At 51.3% G+C, this 26,071-nt stretch overlaps 1 long non-coding RNA gene and 1 pseudogene across 1 annotated transcript; both read right to left on the bottom strand.

Moving 5' to 3' along the window:
* Positions 1–6,718: 6,718 nt before the first annotated feature.
* On the bottom strand, positions 6,719–6,830 carry LOC125174114 (uncharacterized; annotated as a pseudogene).
* Positions 6,831–22,270: 15,440 nt separating this feature from the next.
* Positions 22,271–25,154, bottom strand: LOC125171806 (uncharacterized). The gene is made up of 3 exons (XR_007154425.1): positions 25,035–25,154; positions 24,144–24,259; positions 22,271–22,999 (listed from the first exon to the last, which is right to left on the bottom strand). It is a non-coding gene; the product is annotated as an uncharacterized LOC125171806 (long non-coding RNA).
* Positions 25,155–26,071: the final 917 nt, after the last annotated feature.

Below are 26,071 nucleotides of genomic sequence, written 5' to 3'. Positions count from 1 at the left end.
TCAAAGTGTCATCGTGGTGGATACGACAGATTCCAGCCTCAATAGTCATGCCGGCCTGTTGGATGCCTCCACGGTGAGCAGACTTCCCAGATACCCATTAAGCATGGGACTAGAGCCTGATTCACACTTCAGCCTTTCCTCCCCCTTTCCCTCCACCGGCACTCACTGCCCCACCCCAATTCTTGGCCATAAGGAGAGAGCCCCCCCCCCCAACATCAGATTCTGTTACCAGAGCCACCAAAGCCCCGGAGAGGGAGAGAGGCCCTGAGGCTGGCTTTGGGCCAGGAAGTGGGTCAAAGGCCACTGCCTCATTATCAAAATAGTAGAGAACCCGTCATCATCACCGCACTGAGCTGATAACATCTCTGCCTCCCCACGGTAGATGGATATCATAGATATCCCGGGAGGAAGGGAGGGGACAGGGTGGCATGAATATCTCCAGCCTACGCTCACTTGGGAGGGATGAAGGAGATGATGCATTCAAAGCACTTCACGGGGATGTGGCCCATAGTATGCGCTCAATAAATGGAAGCCACGATCGTTCGTGCTACCAATGATCGTTAAAGATAATTCACTGCCATTGAGGAAGCACTTCGCTCTGGCTACCTCTGGAATGGTAGCCCATGGTTTTGATCTCGCGGCCATGGCACACCCCATGGGAAATGCCGTGTTTATTTGCAGGCATTTCGGCTGCGGTCCTCGAGTGTTCAGGCGTGAAGTCAGGGGCGCCAGCGAGTTTCTTCAAGCCACTTACACTTCCAGAGCCTCTGTTTCCCAAACGTAAAACGCCCTGCCTGTGGATGAGTAAATGAGGGCTGGCATCCCTAAGCTTGGTGTCGAACGAGAATCCTGAGAATAAGAACACAAGTCCAAATCCCTGTATTTCCAGCAAACAACTCGGGCAGGTCTGACGCAGCGGACCCCAAAACTGCTTCGGGGAACATGGAGTTAAGATTTGTAAACAAGGAGGGGCGCCTGGGTGGCTCAACCTTCGGCTCGGGTCATGATCTCACGGTTCGTGGGTTCGAGGCCCACGTCGGGCTCTGTGCTGACAGCTCGGAGCCTGGAACCTGCTTCGGATTCTGTGTCTCCCTCTGTCTGCCCCTCTCCTGCTCACACTCTGTCTCTCTCTCTCTCTCTCTCTCTCTCTCTCTCAGAAATAAAATAGACATTAAAAAAAAAGATTTGTAAACAAGCTTAGCAGTTCTTGGCAGTCATAAGTGCTCGGTAAAGAACTTGCTGTTACCAGCGGCCTCTGAGCTGTCCCAGAGCTCTCCACTCCCCACCTCTTACATCTGTCGACTTCCTTCAGAATTAAGTCTGAACCCCTCCAGTGCTCGGCCATGTCTCCTGCTGCAACGCTGGTGCGGGCCACCTACATTCCTGCGATTGGTTTTCTCTCTTCCACACGTGGATCCCCAGAGTCTAGTCCCCACCAAGCAGCCACGCGGATCCTGTTTCTCCAACAGTTAAATCGGATCATGACACTGAAAGCAAAATGCAAACTGCTCCCCGTGATCTGTAAGATCTGGCTCCTGCCTGTCTCTCCAAATAGAGCTTGATCTTTCACTCCGTGGCCAGCCACACTAGCCTCCTTTGCTGTTCCTAAAACAGACCAAACTTGTTTCCACCCCAGGACCTTTGCACCTGCTGTTTCCTCTACCTGGATCTAGTCCAAGGGTGGCCTGTGCTCATCACGAAGGCCCCAGTTCAAGGGTTACCTCCTCAAAGAAGGCTTTTATGACCCCTCTCAAATGTTGCCCCCCGACATATTGCATTGTGTTTTTCATAGCACGATCAGAAGTGAACGTTTTATTTTCGGCCTGAAAACTCCACTGAGGGGGGAGACTTTGTCTCTTTTGTTCATTTCTGTATGTTCAGTGTGTAGAGAAAGTACCTAGAAAATATCTGTGGATACCATAAATATTTTGCTGAAAGAACGAAGTTATTATTACTGTTTGGTGAGCATATTAACATGTCTGTGGTAGGCGAAGGCAAAAGAGGGGTTTCAAAACAGAATGACATCTCTGTTTTCTAAAATTTTATTTCAAAAAGCACACACACACACACACACACACACACACCTAAATGAATATATACACATCTATAAGGGATTTATCAATTTTTTGTAAGTTTATTTATTAATTTATTTAATTTTAAGTAATCTCTACACCCAATGTGGGGCTCGAAATCATGACCCCGGGATCAGGAGTCGTGTGCTCTTTCAACTGAGCCAGCCAAGGGCCCCATGGGATACATCAAAATGTTGAGTTTTTTGTTTACAGTCAAAACGCTTTTATTTTAAAATTAGAAATAACCTACAAGACACTTTCTATTTCGAAAAAAAAAATGTTAAAAACGTTTTTTAGGGGTGCCTGGGTAGCTCAGTCCATTAAGTGTCCAACTCTTGATTTCAGTTCAGGTCATAATCCCACGGTTGGTTCGTGAGTTTGACCTCCGCGTCGGGCTCTGGCCTGCTTGGGATTCTCTTTCTCTCTCCCTTTCTCTCTGCCCTTTCTGCTCTCTCAAAATAAATAAATGAACTTTAGGGGTGCCTGGGTGGCTCAGTCGGTTAAGTGTCCAACTTCCGCTCAGGTCATGATCTCACGGTACATGGGTTTGAGCCCCGCGTCGGGCTCTGTGCTGACGGCTCAGAGCCTGGAGCCTGCTTCGGATTCTGTGTCTCCCTCTCTCTCTGCCCCTCTCCTGCTCATGCTCTGTCTCTCTCTCTCTCTGCCAAAAAATATTTACTTATAATAAATATTTATTTATTTTTGATAGAGAGAGAGCTAGCTGGGGAGGGGCAGAGGGGGAGAGAGAGAGAGAGAGAGAGAGAGAGAGAGAGAATCTTAAGCAGGCTGCACGCTCAGCATGGAGCTGGATGTGGGGTTCCATCCCATGATCCTGAGATCGTGACTTGAGCCGAAATCAAGGGTCAGACGCTTAACCGAATGAGCCACCCAGGCGCCCCAGTTCTAGTGACTTAAGACAATAATGGATGCACAGTGCTCCACAGGGCACATCCTTGGTGCTTAGTAAACTTTAGGCATCATCATCACCTCTGTGGTGCTAACAAAAGGGCAGGAAGAGTAGAGGTTCTCCGGGGTCATTGCGTCCGGATTCTGGGGCAAGTTTTCCCAATCTCAGTCTCCTCATCTGAGAAATGGAATCATAATAGTACCAAATGGGAGAAAGTATGTAACGCAATGTAGGGCACACTGCCCTACGGTTAAGCCCTCAGTGCTACACTCTCGAACGCCTGTTTACCGAGTGCCCGCTCGGTCCTGAGCACCTGTCCCCCGGGGGCAGGCATTGGGCTGATTCTGTATCTGCGGGTCCTTGGCTGACAAACCACCTGATCCCCGACTGTCAACGCTGTACAGTAGAATGACCTACTGTCCCCAGGAAAGCCAGCCGGGCGGGTGGAATGGTATCTGGCTGGGGGCTCGGGAATGAGCACATCTTGATGATCCCGCGTTTGGCAGACAAGTTTAGAAAGCTGAGGCCCACCTTCAGGGCAGGGCCTGGCCTACGGCCCAGAGGAAGCCCTCGGTCTTGCCGGCGCCCTGAGCGTTCCCTGCTCTGGGCCTCCACAGGGCTTTCTTCGTGCGGTGACGGCGCAGATAACTGCTTCTGGGCGGCACGTTAGCCGCCAAAGGGCTGCCCCCGACTTAGCAGCTGGGGAGGCTCTGCTGGGCTGAGCCAGCGGCTGCCCCACAGCCCTGGACACCCCCCACCCTGCCCTGGCCAGCCCCCACGACGCCAGTGCGCTGGCCCAGAAGGCCTGGGGAGAGAGGAACCAGAGCCGCGGTGGGGCTGGGAAGCCCCAGATCCCCTGAGGTCTCCAGGCTAAGAGTTTCAAGTTTGTCTGTTCCTCACAGCAACTCTTCCAGGCAGGGATTATTAGCTCCGCTTTGTAGATCGGAAACCGGCTCCCGAGAGGTTGATAATGGGTGGCCCGAGGGTCCCCAGCCCAGCTCAACCCCTTCTGGCTGCCCAGCGTGAGCCCCCCGCAAGTGTGGCCAGAAGGCGACGAGTAACAGTGCTGAAGCCGCTGTTTGACGTCACTCAGCATTTAGCGAGCCCGGACTGTGATGGACTATGTGATGTGCGCGATGCGCATGCGTTGTCTCACTCGGTCCCAACCTCACGCCCTATTATTAGGCCTCTTGCAGACGAGCAAAACGGAGACCCGTGAAGTTTATTTGCCCCAGAGCGCACAGCTGGTAAGTGGCAGAATCAGAGTCTGGACCCAAATTTCTCTGTCCCCCAAGCCAAGATCTTTCCTTTCCATTTCACATGCTCCTCTGTGTGGCATAGACCCCGGGAAAACGAGTTTCAGAGTCAGGGATGGTGGCGGCACTGGTTGAGGATGGGAGAGAGGGGTTCGGGGAAGAGGGGAAGAATGAAGGCCAGAGGAAGCAAGACAAATGGAGGAATCACTACCCTGTGTTGATTAAGGCAGGTTGGTAACATTGCAAGCCTTTTTAAAACTCTTTAAAGTACAGGGGCGCCTGGGCGGCTCAGTCAGTTAAGCATCTGACTTCCGCTCAGGTTGTGAGTTTGAGCCCCTGCATCAGGCTCTGTGCTGACAGCTCGGTGCCTGGAGCCTGCTTCGCTCTGCCCCTGCCCCGCTTGTGGGCGCGCTCTCTCTTTCAAAGATAAATTAACATGAAAAAAAATTAAACGAAAACTCATTAAAGTGTAATATACCTGTAGTCAGAAAAAAGTAATAGACAAAGTGTACGAATCGTGAAGTTTCACACACCGAGCATTGCCATCAGCACCTCAGTGAGGAAGCAGGACCTCTCCAGCGACCCCCTCGCGCCCCCTGCACTGACCACTGTCCTGACTCCTCATCAGTGGGTCACGTCTGTTTTGTTTTGAATGAAATCACGCGCATTCTTCCGTGTCTGGTTTCTTTCATGCAACATCATGTTTGTGTCTAGCAACTGTATTCTTCAACATTTTCTTTGGAACATTTTCAAACATACAGCAAAGTTGAAAGACTTTTCCCGGGAACTCCCACAAATCTACCACCCAGGCCCTACTGTGAACATTTTATTACACTTGCTTTCCTTTCATATCAAGCCATCTCTCTATCCATTCATTACTATGTCTATTTTATTACGCATTTCAAAGTAAATTGCAGACATCGGTCCACTTCCCCTAAGTACGTCAGCTTGCATGTTATTAAGGGGTTTAATATTTGTTCACGTTGTCTGGTGCAAAATTCAGATACGACAGAATGCACACGTCTTAAGCACACAGTAAATTGTGATAAACGCACGCACACGGGTCACCCCAAACCCTGTCGGGTTATAGAACATTCCCGTCACCCCCAAAACTTCCCTCGTGCCCGCTCCCAGTCAGTACTCCCTCACCCCGTGCCCGTGGGCAACTACTGCCCTGATATTTTTCTTTTTTTTTTTTTAATTTTTTTTTTCAACGTTTATTTATTTTTGGGACAGAGAGAGACAGAGCATGAACGGGGGAGGGGCAGAGAGAGAGAGGGAGACACAGAATCGGAAACAGGCTCCAGGCTCCGAGCCATCAGCCCAGAGCCCGACGCGGGGCTCGAACTCACGGACCGCGAGATCGTGACCTGGCTGAAGTCGGACGCTTCACCGACTGCGCCACCCAGGCGCCCCTGCCCTGATATTTTTCTACGCTATATTAGTTTTGCCTGTTCTAGAACTTCACATAAATGGAATCATGCAACATTATACCCATCTGTGTAAGGCGTCTTTCTCTCGGTGTAATGTTTTCGAGATTTATCCAGGTTGTTATACCTACTGGTAATTTGTTCTTTCTATACCACAGTTTATTTAACCCTTCTCCTAGTGATGGCCACCAGGGCTCCTTCTTCCGGAAAAGATGCTGTAAACACCCTTCTATAAGCCACTTTGTGCAAATATGCTTTTAATACTCTCGAGTAAGAGTACTGATAATACCTGCACTAAGGCGTGGAAGTCTTAAGTATTGGGTCACAGGGTAGGTATATGTTTTGTGTTACAGAAAACTGACGGGCTCTTTGCCAAAGTGGGTTTTATCAATTCATATTATCACCAACGATGAATGAGAGACCCAGTTCCTTCACAGCCTCGTCAACATTTGGTGTTGCCGTCTCTTCACTGCTTCTGGCAGGTACTTTGCATTTCCATGAAAAGGCATCCCTCCCTTCAGGTGGATACAGCTCCTTGCCCAGGCTCACAGCCTAGCAAGCAGAGTACATGCTCTCTTGTGCAGACCACAACCTGCCCAACTGTACACGGCAACCCTGCTTCAGGTCTTCCTGTCCAATGAGAACAATGAATAAGAGCCAACCGTTGGAGCGCCATCTTTATTTTAAAGAAAAATAGCATTCACAGTGGTTGAGATTGGCCTCTGCAGTCAGTCCGGCTGGACTCACACCTCGGCCTCACCACACACCAGCCGGCTGATGATAGACAGATTACTTAACGTTTATAACTCGTTCTCTCTAACCTACTCACAGGTTTGTTGTGAAGATTAATGAGATGAGACACACGAGATGCTTAGCACAGGGCACCTGGGTGGTTCAGTCGGTTAAGCATCCGACTCTTGATTTCGGTTCAGGTCATGATCTCACGGTTGGTGAGTTCAAGCCCGCATCAGGCTCCGTGCTAATGGTACAGAACCCGCTTGGGATTCTCTCTCTCTCCCTCTCTCTGCCCTTCCCCTGCTTGTGTGCACTCTCTCTCTCAAAATAAATTTAAAAATTTGGGGGGGGTGTGTGTGGAATTTTCAATTAGCAACAATCGTGCCTCAGATAAACCTCATTGGCTACGACACTGCCACTGTGCAAAGCTTAAATTTAAAAATTAAGAAGAAAATATGCTCAGCACAGTGCCTGGCACCCAGGAAACACTAGCAAATGTTAGTTCTTTTGTTTTTATGTCCGATCAGAAAAGCTACGTCTGTGCTTATTGCAGAAAAGTTAGAAAGTAAGTAAAAGTAGGAAGAAGTTTGAAGTCATCATGACCTCGCCAGCAGCCAAAGATAACCAATATTAATACTTGGTGCATTTTTTCTAGCACTTCTTCTATAGAATCTTTTTATTTATTTATTTATTTATTTATTTATTTATTTTCAACGTTTATTTATTTATTTTTGGGACAGAGAGAGACAGAGCATGAACGGGGGAGGGGCAGAGAGAGAGGGAGACACAGAATCGGAAACAGGCTCCAGGCTCCGAGCCATCAGCCCAGAGCCTGACGCGGGGCTCGAACTCACGGACGGACCGCAAGATCGTGACCCGGCTGAAGTCGGACGCTTAACCGACTGCGCCACCCAGGCGCCCCTACAGAATCTTTTTCAACGCACAGTTGGCATCATACTCTATCCGCAGCGTCATATCCTCTTTCCTAGAATTGACTCTTCGTCATTAGCGCCTTCCCCCATCCTCGCGGATTCTTCGAAGATTCTGCTCTGAAAGGCCGAGTGACGCTCCAGCAACAGTCGTGCCACATCTGGAACGTGTATCCACGTGCAAGGAGATGCAACAGTGGGTTCAGGAGCAACCACCCTTAGACAACAGCCTTCGTGTCCTTGACCACGTGTGGTGTTGCCTTAGGATGGTTTTAAAGCCGTCGGTAAACGTGGCCGGATTGGAGCCACGATGCAAAAACACCCTTTTGCCTATGTCCAAACATAGCAGGATGAGACGGTAAAAAGTTGCCAAGAAAGCAAGTGAGACAAGCCACGAATGCGAAAGAGAGCAAGCAAAAGCCCCTCCCTGGTCCCCTCTTCATCCCGCTGGTAAACAGCAGTCACTTTGATGTACATGCTTCTGGCCCTTTCTTCCATATGTACCTAACCACAGACATACTGATCCAGGGCTAGGCAGGGGTCCTGGAGCCTGCCCAAAGCTGGGTCCGGTCCTGACTGCCATGCGTGACCGCGTGGGACCCCGGGCAAGTTACCTAGCCTTGCCATGTGCCCCGTTTTAGAAGGTCTCGGGCAGTTGTTTCTGCAGTGAGTTTTCTAATGTCTCCAGCACCTCCCCCCCCCCCCCCATCCTCTGTCAACCTCCGAATGGATACGGAAGATTGGGTGAAAGCCCATTCCTAAAGCCGGGTGGGGGTCCCCTTTGCCCTTTGGACCAGACATTCCTGCTGAGCCGCTTCTCGAAGGCCCCTGGACCACAGGCAAGGTTGGCACCCCTGACGCTTGAAGCAGGGAGACGTGGGCTCACCTGGGCAGAGGGGGGATTGCACAAGTTGCCTACACGGATGCCTCCCGCCTGGCTCCTCCATGCTCACCCAGGTGGGTGTGGCTACGTGGGGACAGGTGGGACCTCGGCCTCACTTACCACTTGGGGGCCCCAATCATGGTCATCCTGTCCCCGTCAGGGAGCATGGAGAATGCCATCTAACGCTTTCTCAAAAGTGACATCGCCTTCTCCAGCCCAGGGTGTTGTCAAGCTATGGCTGTGACCACGGGACAGGAGGGCATCTCACAGAACATTTAAATAAATGTGGAACAGGCCGCAGTGAGTGACCCCCGCCCCACTTAGGCCTTCCCCAGGAATTGTCAGGTGCGCCTTCTGTGTACACCGCCCCCCGCCCCCCTCACCCACCCCCTGCTTCTGTCTGTCACCTCTTGGAGCTGACCTCATTCAATCGCGTGGGGAAAATCAACTGTGTGATTAACGAAAATTGCAAGACACGCTCGGCTTTACCTGGAAACTCTCCAGAGAGCTGCTTCCTCCAGGAGCAGGGAACTGGGCCACATGTTCACTTTATTTACTTCCCTACACATATCTGGCCCACTTTGCACGGTGATTCATTTCAGGAGAGGTGGATCAGATAGGGCAGCACCCAACGCGGAACCCGGCTGGGAACGGATGCTTGAGTCCCGGAACTGCCTTCCCGGTAACCTCGGAAGCGGGCTCTCCTCTTTCCCACTCCCACTCGCCCTCTCTCCTACCTGACGAGGCTCCTCGCCAGAAATCCTGAGCCTTTTGCACATTTTGCCACAGGAAAAGGGGACTGGCCTTTCGGAGGGGCGGGTGACTCAGGTGGAGTCCCCAGGGAGACCCCGCGGGCTCGGAGTGCCACTGTGGAGCCCTAGCAGGTTGAGGACCTCCTGAGGACCCGGTTTCCTCGTCTGCAAAATAAGATGCTTCCTCTTGGGGTGCTACCAGTTTCAGCGAAATCACATTGTGGGTAAGCTTGCCTCTGGGCCTTCACACATGCTGTTCCTTCTTCCAGAGACACGGTTCTTGTCACTCCACCCCAGTCCCAGCCCCTCCGCCTGAGGGACACCAACTTTTGGGCATAGTTCACACGTTATTTCTTCACCCCCAGTCTAGCCTGCGCCCAGAAATACACAGTCTTTTGTGCTCTTCTTTCCGCCTCAGCTTAAGTACCTCTGGACTCTTTTTAACACCTGCCTCCTCGGCCCGGACGGGGAGCTTCACAGGGCAAGGCTGGGTCTGCGTGGCTCGACCCCCCCGTCCCCGGCTCCTCACACAGGTCTGACCCATCTCTGGCCCTCAGGAAACACCAACGTCCCTTTCAGAATCAGGAGGCGGCCGGCGGCTCTAAAGCCTCCCATGCCTACGTGGGAGGCCCTTAGACTTGGCATCTTGCGGATCAAGGCCGGGCCAAGGCCAAGGGGACTGTGGCAGAAGCCGTGACGTTCGCTGGGGTGCCTTGCAGCCCTGGGCCCGTGGCCGAGCTCCCCCTAGAACTCGGGGTTCAGTCAGTTCCCTGATTGTGCGGTCAGATTAGGGGCGGGCAGGCCCGGGCAGGCCTCCTCTGAAGCACAGGCCGCTGGGACGGGCAAACCCAGGGCCTCGCCCACGCTGCCCTGCACGCTGAGCGCACGCAGGCTGCTACACGCCCGGCGAGACGCGGCGGGCTGCTCGCCCCACACAGTCACAGCCTGTCTCCATTTTGAGGGCAAGGGAAGCCCCTGAGGTACAGTGTGGCCCCTTGAGCCCCCCACGCCAAAGACACACCGGGTAGACACGCACGCTGAAAGATGCCCCTGTGCGCCCACCCTCCACTCAGAGAAAACTGGGGGGGCCGGGCCCAGCCCTCTGCTGTGGGTTTTCACGGGCCCAAACAGTCCTGGGTTTACGAGCTGAGGAGGGTGGTAATCCTGATAAGCATGGCCCCGTGCCACAGGAAGCTGCTCGTCTGTGTGCCCTGGGGAGCTACATTGAGTGTGAGAATCATGCCAACGGTAGCCGCCACCGAGGCTGGCTTTTGTCAAAGGCTCGCCGTGTGCCAGGCACTGCGTTAGGCCCTTGGGACACAGCGAGGAGATGAGCCAGACCTCAGAAGTTCTGCCCTCGTGCAGCCGATGGCTGGAGAGGACAGACGATAAATGGGGTAAATGGCGTGGCTTCCAGCGGGTTGGAAGGCGGCCGGTGCTGTGGAAGGTGAAGAAAATAGGAAAGAAGTGTGGGGCTGGGCGGGGGATCTCTGAGCTGCTGCACGGCGGTGATCAGGAAAGGCCTCCCGGAGAAGGAGTCCGGGGATCATCTCCCGTCACCTTGTTAACAAGCTCTTGGAGTCATTACACTCTCCATCCCCATTTTATGGATGAAGGAACTGAGGCTCCGAGGGTCTCCCTGATATCCAGGCGCTAACCTGCCGTGAGACCCTGTCCCCTTGCCCCCTTGCGTGGTGGCCCCAGCCTGCCAGGCCCCTGCGGGACCCTGGGCTGTGCTCAGAACCCCACCTGCTGGGTTGGCCCAAAGAGAACAGCTGCTGAGTGTCCCAGGGCCCGGCACTCCTGCCCGGCAGACCTGTTTGGGCTGGACAGCCCAGCCCCTGAAAAAGTTCTTTTGTGTTTTCTCAAAGGGCCTCACAGAGGGTTAAACGCCCTCACATTAGTGCTAATTTGGGGCTGACTGTCCTATTCAGCCAGTGACAAAGCCAGGTGTTTGCACAAGGGCCTGAGGAATGGGACCACACGCACTGCCAGGAGCACCGCTCTGTGCCCTCCGCCCCCTGCCCTCCCAGACACCTGTTTCTGTCCCAGTAAGTAACCGGAGCTCTGTTTCTGGCTCTGCCCCACATCTGCACCAGCCTTCGCCCAGCTCTCCCAGTGGAAGAGACCTCTGGGAAGGACTGGGAGCCCCACCTACAAAAGGGCCCAGGGACCTTGATTTGGCTGCAACCCCCTCATTGGCACGAACAAAAACGTTTGTAATAGGGGCGCCTGGGTGGCTCAGTCGGTTAAGCGGCCGACTTCGGCTCAGGTCATGATCTCGCGGTCCGTGAGTTCGAGCCCCGCGTCGGGTTCTGTGCCGACAGCTCAGAGCCTGGAGCCTGTTTCAGATTCTGTGTCTCCCTCTCTCTCTGCCCCTCCCCCGTTCATGCTCTGTCTCTGTCTCAAAAATAAATAAACGTTAAAAAAAATTAAAAAAAAATGTTTGTAATAATGAAAAATGAAGACACCGTAAATGACCATCTAAGGGAGAAATAGCTTAATAAATGAGAGAATACACCACAGATATTTAGAACGAGTGAGGCAGGTCTGTAGGGACCAAAACACAGAAAGTAGCACACAGCCTGCTGTTATATGAGAAAGGGAAATTGCACAATTAAATAGACAGTAGTCTCCCATGTAGGTTAATTGAAAAACAACCCAAAAGAGGGACACATGTCTTTGGATATGGTTGTAAACATATATATGAATCTGATTTAAGGATTTAGAAATCAGTTCACTTTGGTCAGAAAAATCATAAAACATTAAAAATTTTTTTTTAATTTTTTAACGTTTATTTTTGAGAGAGAGTAGGGGAGGGGCAGAGAGAGAGAGGGAGACCCAGAATCGGAAGCAGGCTCCAGGCTCCGAGCCGCCTGCACAGAGCCTGACGCGGGGCTCGAACTCACGAACTGTGAGATCGTGACCGGAGCCGAAGTCAAGACGCTCAACCGACCGAGCCACCCAGGCGCCCCTGAAATGTTTTTTTTTTTTTTTAAGAGTCTGGAAACAAAACATCAAACTATGAACGGGGAGGGGTATGGATAGGGAAATAAAAGTGGACTTTCAATGTTTCATTGCATTTTCTTCTGAATTGTTAAAAAGTTTTTAAAGAATGAGACTACACATATACATATGTATTTCTGTATGTATATGTCTCTCGGGGGCGGGAGGCTGGGGAGGGAAGCACGTTCAACAAAGAACTCCCATTTTGTTATATACAGTGGCTTCTCATCATTTGTGATAGTTCTGTTCTGTAAAGTCCTTACTGCTCCCAGGGGAAATACAGGCGAACGTTCCTGCAAGCCTCTGATCACGTTTTCCTCAACTGATCAATCTGTAACCTTGTTTTGCATGTTTCTGTTTAAATGCACCTTATTTAATATAACTGCTGATTTATTCACATTGACCTCACAGCCTCTCTCTCCCTCTCTCTCTCTCTCTCCGCCCCTCCCCCACCCACGCATGTGCGCACCCTCTTTCTCTCTCAAAATAAATAAATAAAACTCAACAAAACAAACCAAACCCGAAACAAGAAGGTGGAGCGTCACCTTGTTTATCGTCAACTGGGAATGTGTGCGTTGGGCAGTTTGTATCCCACCCCCCCCACCCCACCCCCCCTGGATGCGTGTCCAAAAACGACCACAAAGGTGCCTCGGGTGCTGACTTGGGGGTTGCAAATAAATCTTGGCAAGCTGGCTACTCCACACACACAGACTCTGCGAATAATGAGGGTCGACTGTCCGTTCTTCAGCCTTCTTCCCACTGCAAGCTCCGGGTACCCGTGTCAGGCCACTGGGGGGGCTGCGTGACCTTGGCTATGTCAGTATCTGAGCTCGGTGTTCTCTCTGTACCAACGCGGTGCCTGACAACTTTTTGGTAGGTCTTCAAAATTCGAAAGACGACCACCGTTGTTACCGCCACCCCACGCCCCTGCGTCTGTGCCCTGTGGGGAGGGGGACGTTCACCTGAGGTTTGGAGAAGTTTGTCTGCCTCAGAGCACCGGGCTCACATCCTTGGCACGCACGCTCTTTGTCCCAACCTTCCCCTCCCTGGCTGTCCCGCCAAACCCAGACGACCATCTGAATGTTGAAAGTTGCAGTCACCTCCGGTGCGGCGGTGTGGCCCTGGGGCTCCGCTCGCTCCTTGGGATTCCCCCGAGACGCTCAGCCCAGGTCCCACTGGGTGATGGCTTAACGGTCCAGATACTCGGGCCCCGGGGCCAGAAGAGCCGCTCACCCTGGGCAGTCAGTACTCCCCGGGCTCAGCACGGGGCCCGGCAGAGATGGGCCTGTGATCGCCGAGCCGGGCAGAGACCGGCGCCCTGTGAACGCCGAGTGGAAGAAATAGGGACCGGGAGTGAACAGAACTTCCCACCACAAAACCCTCCCAGCACGAGCAGAAGGCAGTGAGCCCGTGGAGAATAGATTCAAAGTAGTGCTTGTCATCAGCGTGTGCTTCATAAGTGGTATCCAATGTTACTGATATTTTTGGCTCAATCTAGCGTATCTCAAATCCTAAATGGCCCCCGATACATTTTGCACTCTAATAAAACTACGAATAAAAGGCCTGGGAGCAGAGCGGGGATTGCAATTTTTCATTTGAAGATTAAAACCGAGCCTGGGTGGCTCCGTGGGTTAAGCGTCAGGCTCGCCCTTTCAGCTCAGGTCACCATCTCACCGCTGATGAGATCGGGCCCTGCTTCTGGCTCTGCGCTGACCTCGTGGAGCCTGCTTGGGATTCTCTCTCTCCCTCTCTCCCTGCCCCTACCCCGTCCCCCCCCTTCTCAAAAATAAATAAATAAACATTCAAAAAGATTTATACAGGGGCGTCCGGGTGGCTCAGTTGGTTGAGCATCCGACTTCAGTTCAGGTCATGATCTCGCGGTTCATGAGTTTGAGCCCCACATACGGAAGCCTGCTTCAGATTCTGTGTCTCCCTCTCTGTCTCCCCTCCCCTCAAAAATAAATAAACGTTAGAAAATTTTAAAAAAGATTTATCCAAAAAAAAGAAACTTTTAATATTGAAGAGATTAAACACAGTAATGGGGAAAAAAGAAGGAAGCGGTGAACAGTTAGCGACCCTTATGTACTTGCGAAGAGGGACAAGCAGAATGCCTGACAACTAAATAACCAAACAATCCAGTGAAATGACACCTGAATCGGACGGAGACATCGGAGCCCTCCTCCTCTGACCACAGCTGGAAAGGGCAAGCAGTGAAATGAGCCAGGGGATATGTAACAGGCACTCGCACGACAGGTGCAATTTCGATGCGATCGGTTCTGTGCTGTGTCTTTTGAGTGTGTGAACCAATTTAAGCTCCACACCAGTCCTAGAAGTATTACTGACCCCATCTTACAGAGGAGCAGACTGAGGCTCCAAAGAAGCAAAGCAGATTGCCCAAGGTCACAGGGCCGGTTAGCAGGGCGATTGAACTTGAATCCACACGGCTGGCTCTAGACCCTGCCCTCCTAGCCACTACGGGCCACTGTCCCTCTGGGCTGTGGTTGTTCTTGTCCCTCAGAGGCACCTTCCAGGTGGTGGACATCCCATAGGGTGATGATAACACGAGGCTTGTCGGGACCACGCCCAGAGTCCGCCGCCCAGATCACTGGGTCCGGACTCCCCTTGCTTGCCTCTTTCCCATTTCTGTGCCGCCTGTTCCAACAGACCTTTCCAGTCTTATCTCCTTCCCCTTCTTCCCCTTTCCACCGACTCGACTCCGACTCGGTGCCCCAGCCCAGCCCAGCTGCTCCCTGTTCTCCAGTCACACCCCGTGCATTCCTGTCTCCAGGCCTTTCCCGTTGCTGTTCCTTCCTCAGCCCAGAATGTGTTCTCCCACCCCTGTCCACTGGACTCCTCCCCACGTCCCAAGTCAAACTTTGGGGCCACCTTGCTCGCGAAGCCCTCCCTGGCTGTCCTGGGTGGAATGTGTCACACCTTGCCAGCCTCTCGATCGGCCCCAAAGCCTGTCTCCCACGGCCACAGCCCACCCTAAGAAATTCTCATTGACCGGCAGCCTGGGCCGCACGTTCGCACCCCTTCCCACCACAGATGTGGGGGTGCCAGAGAACAGGGAGCTTTGCATAGCTCATGTCTCTGCAAAAGCCTCACCCGGCATTTGGCATGGTGAACAGAAGTACTTCCGGCCCTGCAGGTGCAATGAATATCTTGACGGCAAAAGTAGTGACAGTTTCAAAGTCATCTGTTCTATGGATCCGTGCTCTGTGATTTATCTGCCCCATGAGTCTCTGGGTGCCGTGAGGTCGTGTTGTCAGCCATTAGGCTGATGATAGCACGATGGTGTTCCCAAATCTTCAGTTCCAGGGCTCCTTGGGGCTCCCTCAACGTACACCATTTTTCATCACACCTTTACCACGCTGTTCCCTCCATCGGGAATGCTTTTCCCCCGCCACAGTTGCTCAGAGAATCCAATCCTTGCAAACTGGATTTACATGTCCCCCCGCTCGGAGAAGCCTCGCCTGACCACTCAGCACCCTCTTTTGTCCCCAGAGCTAACCATTTCTTTTGAGTTCCCGACACACTTCACACCTACCTGGGTGGCGGGTAAGCTTGCTGTGCACTACAGTCGATCTGTCTGTATGTCTGTCCCCTGATGGCTTTTTAAGGCCAGGGACATGTCGTATCATCTCTGTGTCCTCAGGATCAAAGATCGTAACGTTCAAGCGTTCTTAGGCGTGGACCTCTCTCTCCAAAAGAAAATCTATGAGCATCTTGATATAAAACAGGTTCAAGGAAAACAGTTCCTGGGGCGGTGGGTAGACACCCCTGCCTGTGTGGTCACCTCAGACCCTGCCTGGGACCCTCCCTTGGAGCCCCTGAGCTTCTACAAAAGTCTGAAAGCCCCTGACTCAGCACCATGCTGGGAACAAGGTCACTGCTCAACAGAAACTTTTTAAATGACTTGAAGAGCAAACCCCTTCGTGACCCAAGGAATGAATTCCTTGGAGGAGAATTTCGGACACCTTGATTGCAAGGAGGGGTGCACCAAGCCTTTGGGTCAGGAGACAGGGGTTCAAGTCTGAGCCCGATTGCTGTCTGGCTGACAGGGACCTCACCTCCCTGGACCTCATTTTTCTCATCCATAAAATGAGAACGGTAACACCTCAGCAGGGCTCTGGGTTTGTGATTATTCCCAGGGGCAGGACTGTCTAACCACCCCTTCCCCTGCCCATCATTCATGTCCACTGAAGTCCGGATGGTGGGCCAGTCTGGTTTAAAGATGGGAGCATGGGCTTTGGCACTAGATCCCGGCTCTGACGTCGGCTAGCACGGTGAGCCTCCGTTTGTGCATCTGCCAAATGGGGATAAAAATAGTAGCTCAGAGGGTAGCAGTAAGCATGTGGCCAGGTCCAGAATGTTCTACCCTCAGGCCTGAGGCCTCACTTTCTAGCCCTGCGACCTTGAGCAGGTTAGGTTACTTAACCTCTTGGAACCTCAGTTTCCCCATCTATACAAAGGGGCCCATAGTAATTGCTACATGGGAGCAACTGATACCACCCCCCATGGGGCTGTTGTCAGGATTAAATTAATTTATATCTAAAATGTGCTTAGCCCATGGGGCACCTGGGTGGCTCAGTCAGTTGAGCGTCCAACTTCGGCTCAGGTCATTATCTCACGGTCCGTGAGTTCGAGCCCCGAGTTGGGCCCTGTGCTGACAGCTCAGAGCCTGGAGCCTGTTTTGGATTCTGTGTCGCCCTCTCTCTGACCCTCCCCTGTTCATGCTCTGTCTCTCCCTGTCTCAAAAATAAATAAAACGTTAAAAAAAAATTTTTTTTAATAAATAAATAAATAAAATGTGCTTAGCCCAGAGCCCGGTACGTGATAAGAGTTCGCTTGACAAGGGCTGATATTTAATATGAAATCAGTTCAAATTCAGCATGTTGCATATGAGCTTTGGGGGAAAACACACACACACAAAACCCAAAAAACAGAAGATGGGCAGAAACTCCAGGGCTTTGGATCTCCCTCTGTAACCTCCTGTGAAAGGGACAGAGGCAGCTTCTCTGGTAGGGTGGGGGTGCCCCACGGTGTGCTTCGGGGCGTGTCCTGCTGCCTGACTCAGAGAAAAGCACCCCCTCCCATCTGTCCCCCACCCGTCTCCCGCGGCACCCTGCGCCTGCCCATCCGTGTGGTGATCAGACCTGACCCTGGAGAGCTGCAAAGATCCTATCACTGCCCCAGGGCTAGGGGTGGCAGGAGCGGTTATAATTACGGGTTTCATCGAAATTGTGGCTATGATGAGCCCCGCTTTCCACGGCTCCTCTAAGAGCTCTGCCTGGGCCCTCCCCAACCCCTCCCACCTGGGTGCTACCAGAAGCCGGCACTCCCAGCCCAGGGAGCTAAGCACTGTATTCGAAGTATCTCATTTAATGCTCACAAAAGCTATTGTCTCTCCCCCTCCCCCCGCCCCGTTTTACAGATGAGGAAACTGAGGCTCAGGGAGGCAAAGCGATTCGCCCCAAAGCAAGTGGCCAAGACAGGCTCCAAGGTGCTTCTGGCTCATGGCCCGTGATCTTAACCTCCACCCCAGCCTGCATCTGGAACAGTGCCAAAATCTGCTTGTAATCGTACAGTTTGGAAACTGGGCTCTAGAACCCAACTGCCCTGGGTTTGAGTCTAGGCTGTGACGTTGTGTGATCCTGGGCGGTCACACCGCCTCTCTGAGCCTGGATTCCCCCCCCCCGCTACCCCCCCCCCCCCATCCCCCAGCTTGGATGTGAGAACTATGTGAGAAAACATAGGTATCTGGAAATGCCTGGAATAGAGAAGGGTCCGGTCAGGGTCAGATACCCTTCCTTCGCTGTTGTTAGTGTTAAGGTTTATTGATGAAGAGTCTGCATAGATACAGTCATCAGGGTGTGAAGAAACCTCTTGGTATTAGACGTGCCACATGTGACATTCCCAATTTTCTCCAGATTCTGAGTCATGAAAACGTGGATTGAGTCACGGGGTTTCCATTTTGCTTATATTAAGCCATCAAATTGTGGGATTTTTAACAGAATCTTTGGTGGAAAGCAAATGAAACAGATTCCTCCCCCGCCCCCCCCATTTGCTGTGTGAGTGGATCCCAGTCAGTCAACGTCTCTGATCCCAGAGTGTCTCTCTCTAGCTGAATGTGTTGATCCTTTGCCTGGAAGCTTGTAGTGACCACGGTACAGAGCCTGGAGCTCTGGGAGGGAAAGGGGTTTTAGAAGCCCTAGGTTGGGGCGCCTGGGTGGCTCAGTCGGTTAAGCGTCCGACTTCAGCTCAGGTCACGATCTCGCAGTCTGTGAGTTTGAGCCCCACGTCGGGCTCTGGGCTGACCGCTCAGAGCCTGGAGCCTGTTTCCGATTCTGTGTCTCCCTCTCTCTCTGCCCCTCCCCTGTTCATGCTCTGTCTCTATCTGTCCCAAAAATAAATAAACGTTAAAAAAAATTTTTTTTTTAAAAAAGAAGAAGCCCTAGGTAGTCCTGTCCCTTGTTTCCTGTTTCCTGTCCCTTGTTTCCTGTGATAAATGACTGAGAGACAAAGATGCCCAATAGGGAAAGGGAGGGGGTGTCATTTACTGCTCTGGGAGCACCTCTCTAAGACACAGCTTGGAGTTCTAACCATCTCCGGTGACCCACTTCACTCTGTGGCCCAGAGCAAGTATCACTCTGGCTTTCAGTGACTGTGCCGTGATCACTTGTCTCAGACTTACTCACGTCTCCCGGCGAGGCAGGAAGGAAACACCGTGCCTGGCATTAGGCAATCCCGAGGACCGGGCAGGATTTCATTAACCCCAGAAATGAACCTTGGGTTCCCATCTGCCAGGTCCCACCCGCGCCGAGGCTGGGGCTTTATCCTAATTTACGAGCTTCTCCATTTTGCCTGTTATTATGTCCCTCTTATTCATGAGCAGGCTTAGGACATTCAGGATTTCCTTAATTAGCGTTTCCTCCTTCCTGAGCATTCTGTCTTAGGATCTTTATAGGTCATTTACGACCTCGCAAAGTTTGACATTGTCCCAGGCAACTCTGGTTTCTTCACTGGAAGGACAAGGGACAGGTTGAGAGGGCGGCTCATCTCAGTGGGCAGGTGGGAGCCGCTTCAGCTCAGGTCAAGGGCAGCCTCTTAATCGCCAAAGGCCGTAAGCTTACCACGTCCGGTCACTGGAGAACAGACACCATGCAGACAACCGGCCCGGAGCGGAGGTTTTGTACGTACACTCTTTGAAAATCCAGAGGGCCAGAAACTGGTCTCCAAAGACAGCAAGTTCCTATCACCTTCCCCACTTTTTTTTTTTTTTTTTTTGAGCTTCTGGGTTGTTTTTTTTTTTTCCGAGCTTCTAGTTCTGCGAGGTGCTTTCTCCCGAGGCCCTTTTCCCCCAGCCTCAAGCTCTCTCGGGCTGAGGTGGGCAGGGGAAGGGCCGGAGGTGAGATACAGTCCCAGTCGACACAAGCACCTTTCTTTTCGTTCTGCCGTGTTGGACACACGGGCACGCTTAATAAAACAGGTGGCTGATCCGAAGTGCTGATTCGGCCACGCCCCCTCCCTTTCATCTTGGGCTGTGAGTGTTTAACAGCCACGCTTAACAAGAAGAAATGGAATTTATCTCCTTAATAAGCCACCCTGAAGTCACTGGGCTTAATCATGTTCATCTCCCAGGAGGCTGCAGGGATCATTGCTGGTTTTAGTAATAATTCACCTAGTGTGCTGCACAACGATCCATATGGTCATTTAAAACAACAGCAACAAACTCGGGGCGCCTGGGTGGCTCAGTCGGTGAAGCGCCAGGCTTCGGCTCAGGTCGGGATCTCACAGTTCGCGGGTTTGAGCCCCGCGTCGGGCTCTGCGCGGACAGCTCGGAGCCTGGAGCCTGCCTCGGATTCTGTGGCTCCCTCTCTCTCTCTCTGCCCCTCTCCCCCCTCAAAAATAAATAAACATTTGGGGCGCCTGGGTGGCGCAGTCGGTTAAGCGTCCGACTTCAGCCAGGTCACGATCTCGCGGTCCGTGAGTTCGAGCCCCGCGTCGGGCTCTGGGCTGATGGCTCGGAGCCTGGAGCCTGTTTCCGATTCTGTGTCTCCCTCTCTCTGCCCCTCCCCCGTTCATGCTCTGTCTCTCTCTGTCCCAAAAATAAATAAACGTTGAAAAAATAAATAAATAAATAAACATTAAACGACAACAACACAGAAACCCCATTGATACGGGTCTTTTGAAAAAAGCAAGTTTATAAAACATAGCACCTTGTGTGCAATTGCAGTTTTGTTGGGGAACGTCCACTTGTGGACGGGAGAATAGTTTGGAAGGTTTAAAATATCAGCACTGGATGGTGAGGTAACGTGGTTTTTGAATTTTCGGGTATTTACTGCCTCTCGAGATTTTGATAAATTCCTTCCACAAACATACATTATACTCGAGAGTCAAGAAAAAAGTAACCCCCAGGATATCCCTCAAACAAACTTGAGCTTGGCTCAACCAGTCTCGGGGACTCAGACCAAAAGAAAAATCTAGATGTCGTAACTAATTTCTGCTTTTATATCCCCTTCCTCAATTCAGGCCCACCTCCCCGCAAGGCCCAGGAGTTGAAGCTAGGGAGAAATGATCACTCGTCATTTGTGTTCGACTCAGCAGCACATTTTTCCCCCTCGTTCTGGCTTCTTTGCACAGTGAGAGCTGTCACAGAGGCACGCAGGGGTGGGAGCGGCTGTCTTTCCACAACCCTCAAATGTTTGGTTTCTCCCAGCCTGTGCTTTATCCTGAAGGCCGGGGGTTAGAACTACCGTTCACTTCTCTGAGGGAGGGGTGTTGAGAGGAATTTGCCGGTTCAACCTGGGTTGAGGCAACCAGACCTCGAGTGTGGAACCAGCCTCTTTCTCGCAGCCTTTCGGGGGGCAGTGTTCTCGGCAGAAGCCGGGACGGGCAAGGCCTCAGATAGGGGCTTCGGGTACTAACTCTCTTCAGCTTCCTTGAGAACAGCCTGATTCCCTCCCCGCCTGAAGTTAAGCCTGGAAAGTTCCATCCCCCTGATTGGAGGAAGAAGAGGGGTTTACAAAAACGCCCTGGAAGATGAGGAGGAGGGCAATAGGCCGTTTGGGAGTCATACGACATTTGTGGCTGATGAAGGCTGATTCTGAACCCCAGGTGGTAGTTTCCCGTGGGACGGGGAGAAACGGCGAGTGGGCTGACTGCTGGGGCCTGCTCCTGCGATGGCTGTGCCTAGGCCTCCCTTCTGCCAGGCGTGGCTGGCGAGGAGCGCCTTCCCAGTGGCCCAGGCCTCCCTTGGGCCCGCTGCCCCGCAGCTGCCATTTCAGATGTGAGGCTGCAAGCTTCTGAGGGGGGGGCACCTCCCGGGAGATTACGCACCCCTGCGGGAAGGCTCCAGTGAGGAGGAAGGCCGGGCGAGAGGGGGTACCCAAATGAATATCAGGTCCACGGTGGGCACTCAGTAAATGAATGAACCCCGGGAAACAGTGGCTAAGAATGTGGCCACCGGAGCTGGTGGATCTGGGTTCACACCGCGGTGCCGCCTTTAAGAGCTGTGTGTCCGTCAGCAAAGGAGAACCGAATGCCCACTGCCTAGGACTTTTGAGGGGGATTAGCAGAGCACTGGGGCCTGCTAGTGCCACCGAGGACCTGGCTTTTAGACTTCATTTAATTTAATTAAACTTATATTTAAATCTGGAAACTGACTCAGCGTAAAATATTTTCCTATGAAGGACCACTTTGTTGTTTGGGTAGGACTGCATCACACTTTTCATGTATTTTTCTCTAACTAGCTGCTTTATTAAGATATAATTGACATACCATTAAATTCTCCATTTGAAAGTATACAACTCAGTGGCTGTTAGTGTATTCACAAGGTTAGGCGACCGTCACCACTAAATGCAGAATACTTCATCACCCCAGAAAGAAAGCTCATACCTGTTAGCAATCTCTCCACGTTCTCCCCTGCCCCCAGCCCCTGGCAACCATAATGTACCTTCTGTCTCTAGGAGTTTGCCCATTCTGGACATAGCGTATAAATGGAGTCATTTAATATATGTTCTTTTGATCCTGGCTTCTTTCACTGAGCATAGTTTCTCAAGGTTTCCTTCATCTTGCATTTACTCCTTTTTAATGGCTGAATAATATGTAATATTCCTTTGAAAGTGTATGCCACCATTTGCGTATCTATTCATCAGTTCACAGATATTTGGGTTGTTTCCATGTTTTGGCTACGAGCCCCTGGAAACATAGCATTCAAATTGAGATGTGTGCTAAGTGTAAAGTCAATTCCAGATTTCAAAGACTTGTACAAGAAAAGAATATAAAATGCCTTGTTAACACTTTATTTGTATTGGCTGTATGTTGAAATCACACTTTTTTTTTTTACATGTGTTGGGTTAAATAAAACATATCCTTACAAAAAACTAGCCTGAAAACAAGACCGGGAAGGCGTGAGCCGCTGGGGGGCTGGGGGGTGGGGGTGGGCAGGGGCAGGGGTAGTTCAGGGCCTGAAATGCAGAACAGGTTGACTCAGCAGCCAGAGCAGACACTTTTGGTCACCCTTCCTTGGCACTGAGGGCAGCTGCAGGGAGGAAAATCCAGGCAGGAGTTGGGAGCAGACCCACACGTAGAATTATGGACAAAAGGAGTAATTGCAGTGGCCGGTGACAACAGTGGCTTCTCCTGGCACCTGGCCTGGGTCGGGGCTGCAGAGATGCTCACACCCCCATAAGCTCCCCGGCTCCTCCCAATGGGAGAGGCCTCCTTACCCCTGGGCACCGGGCATCTGGCTCCTGAGTGGCCATCAGGAGCCTGGAGCCCCGGCTCTGCTCTGTCACCATCCTGCTGTATGTCCTTGGGCAAGTCCCTTCCACTCTGGGCCTTGTCAGGCGAGGGGATTGGCTTAGGGGATCTGGAGCGTTCTCCAGCTTTACTATTTAATATAACAATTTTAATATTAATATTTCCTATTCTAAATGAAAAAGTCCTGAGTCAAACAGATGGGAGATCAATCCCGGCTTTCTCCTTACGGGCTGTGTCACGTCTCTGCCCCATGTTTCTCCATCTATAAAATGGGGTAAATAATAAATAGTTACCTCACAGGGTCACCGTGTAGCTTAAATCAGATAATCATTGCTGAGGCTGAGTGCTTAACTAGGTACCAAGTACTGTCCTAAGTGCTTTGCACAGATGAGCATATTTAATCTTCCCACCAAACCCTCCAAGGCAGGTCTCATCAGTTCCTTTGCCAAGGGCACATAGTGACAGTGTTTCAGAGCAAGGGTTTTAAAGCCAGGACTTCCAGAGTTCTTTATGTCTCAGGCTAACCCAGTGCCAGCACACATCATAAACCCTCAGTAAGTGTTGGAAGGGAGAGGGAGGCAGAACCCCATGGTTGTTGATATACCTCGATGGAGACACTATTAAGCTCCCCACCAAACAGATAGGGACACCAGGCCCAAAAGGATGAAGTGATGTGTCCTGGGCCACCGCCAAAATGGTGACAGTGCGAAACCCAAGTATCCTGGCTCAGAGCTCCCTCCAGTCTTTGAAACAGGAGTGGATCTCATGCAAATCTGCTGGCAGATGAGTGGCCCCAACCCAGGCTGATCTCAGAACTTATCACTTGGCTGATTAACATCTGAATATCAGCGCGGTGCTTCTGGAAATGCCTTTGTCTTCCTCTGTGTAGAGTCCCTGAACTCATCTAGGTAGAATCCTTAGTTGCTAGGTCTCACATTTAATAAGAATTGTCTGCCCAGGGCACTTAAAAAGTCACTCTTGGCTTGACACTCAGTTCGGATATTTCTTGAGTGTTTACTGTGGGTAGAACATGTATTAGGTGCCGGAGCTACAGGGAGATGAAGGGACTACCTCCCTGCCCTGCCCTCCGGGAGTTCCCAGTTGAATCAGACAGATAAAAGAAATTCCCTTGCTCAAGAATAATTGCTGAAAGATGGGCAAAAATGATAAAGGCCAGTGTTGGTGATGGTGTGGAGAAGGAATCACTCTTGTTCCCCGCTGGTGGGAAAGGAACTTGGTACCACCTTTCTGGAGAATAGTCGGTCACAGGGACTAAATGTCATAAAATTGTGCCTGCCCTTGAGATCCTCCAATCCTACCTCTTGAAACCGGCCCCGGGGAAATAGTTGTGGCTGGGCACAAAGATTTAGCTGTAGTTATGTTAATACAGCATTGATTATACTAACCTCAAACTGGATGTAACTCGAATGTCCCTCAGTGGGTGCCTGGTCAATGAAGCCAGGTCTTCCATACAAAGGTCTTCATAGAACATTTCATGCTGGAAAGAGGTTCACGTTGTTGCCTAATGGGAGAGAAACAGCAGGTAACAACAGTATCCGTGGAGTGATATCTTTTTTTTTTTTTTTTTTTTTTTGGTCAGGATACATATTTGCCACGATGAGAGCTAACATTTATTGAGTCAATTACAGGGATTATGTCAATCCTACAACATAGATCATTTCTTTAAAAAAAAAAAACCTTCTAAATAAACTTTTTCATATCATAGATGCGGTCTTTATTTTCATTTTACAACTGGGGAAATGAGGTTCAGACAGTTTAGGAGACCAGGCCACCTGTGTATAGCTGGGATTAGAATCCAGCTCAGAGAGCCTGTGCATTTAACCTGGGGGCTGTGGCCTTCCTGTAGGCAGAGAAAAAGGTAGGGAAGAGCCACAGTAGTTCTCTTTGGATGAAAAATTTTCAGTTATTTATTTATTACATGTATTGTTACTTAATTTAGTCTTCATTATATTTATCTGCATTTTCATTGTTTTTTTTTTTTTTTTTCTCTCGATGAGCACGGTTATTTTTACTTCAGATAATACTGGCCTATTGACCCTACAAATCAAAAAGATCAAAAGCTTGAACTGTCAACAGGGTTTTTTCCCTGCCATGCCTTCCAACTGCCAGAGGGCTGTTTCAGGCTAAGGAGCAGGCACACCAAGGTCCAAACTCCTGCAAAGAGAGGAACCTCATCCCCAGCCAGCCCCCCTCACGCAGGATCCCAAAGGGCTAGGTTCCAGCCGAAGGGGTTCAGTCTACCCACCAGCCCCTGACCTCCAAGGCCTGGACCTCACCTGCAGTTCAAAGGTGGGCACTCTGGTCACGGTGGCCCCATTCCTCTTGATGTAAGGCTTCCAGCCACCTCATTTCAGAATGAACCAGGCAAGGAGAATCCCAAAGCAGGTGGCAAGGATTCTTAACAAAACCAAGATTCATGGGGCGCCTGGATGGCGCAGTCGGTTAAGCGTCCGACTTCAGCCAGGTCACGATCTCGCGGTCCGTGAGTTCGAGCCCCGCGTCGGGCTCTGGGCTGATGGCTCAGAGCCTGGAGCCTGTTTCCGATTCTGTGTCTCCCTCTCTCTCTCTCTGCCCCTCCCCCGTTCATGCTCTCTCTCTGTCCCAAAAATAAATAAAAAAACATTAAAAAAAAAAAAAAAAAGAAAAAAGAAAACCAAGATTCATGTTTTTCCCAAATCAGTTAGCGATCCCCTAGTCACCACCCACCAACGGGTTAGTTCTTTTTACTCCCTGTGCTGGCTGGCTGCTGTAATAACTGTTCATGATTAAAACTGTCACAACGGCTCTTAGACGGCCATATCTTAGGTTTCCACCCTCTGAGGAAAGGGAGACGTTGAGAGCAAGCCAAAGAACTGTTGGGGGGGGGGGGGGGACGGGGAGGAGTGGGAGCGTGGGCGGAGGAGGAGGGCAGGGAGTTGTAACCATACCGAAAATAGCAAAACGGTAATAATAAACTTAACCAGCATTTACTGAGAACTTAGACATGCTGTGAGGTTTACATGCATGATCTCATTGAACCCTCCCTTAAAACACCAAGAGGTAGATCAGGCACTGTTACTACATGACCTCAAAGGTGGGAGAACCCAGGCGGAGTGATATTAAATAACCTGCCGAAGGTCATATCACGCAGCTGATAAATGATGCAGTTAAGGGGCGCCTGGGTGGCGCAGTCGGCTAAGCGTCCGACTTCAGCCAGGTCATGATCTCGCGGTCTGTGAGTTCAAGCCCGCGTCAGGCTCTGGGCTGATGGCTCAGAGCCTGGAGCCTGTTTCCGATTCTGTGTCTCCCTCTTTCTGACCCTCCCCCATTCATG

This window comes from Prionailurus viverrinus, chromosome C1, assembly GCF_022837055.1.
Source record: "Prionailurus viverrinus isolate Anna chromosome C1, UM_Priviv_1.0, whole genome shotgun sequence".
Classification (NCBI taxonomy): Eukaryota; Metazoa; Chordata; class Mammalia; order Carnivora; family Felidae; genus Prionailurus; species Prionailurus viverrinus.
The sequence above is the reverse complement of the archived record's forward strand: the minus strand, read 5'-3'. Positions and strand labels throughout refer to the sequence as shown.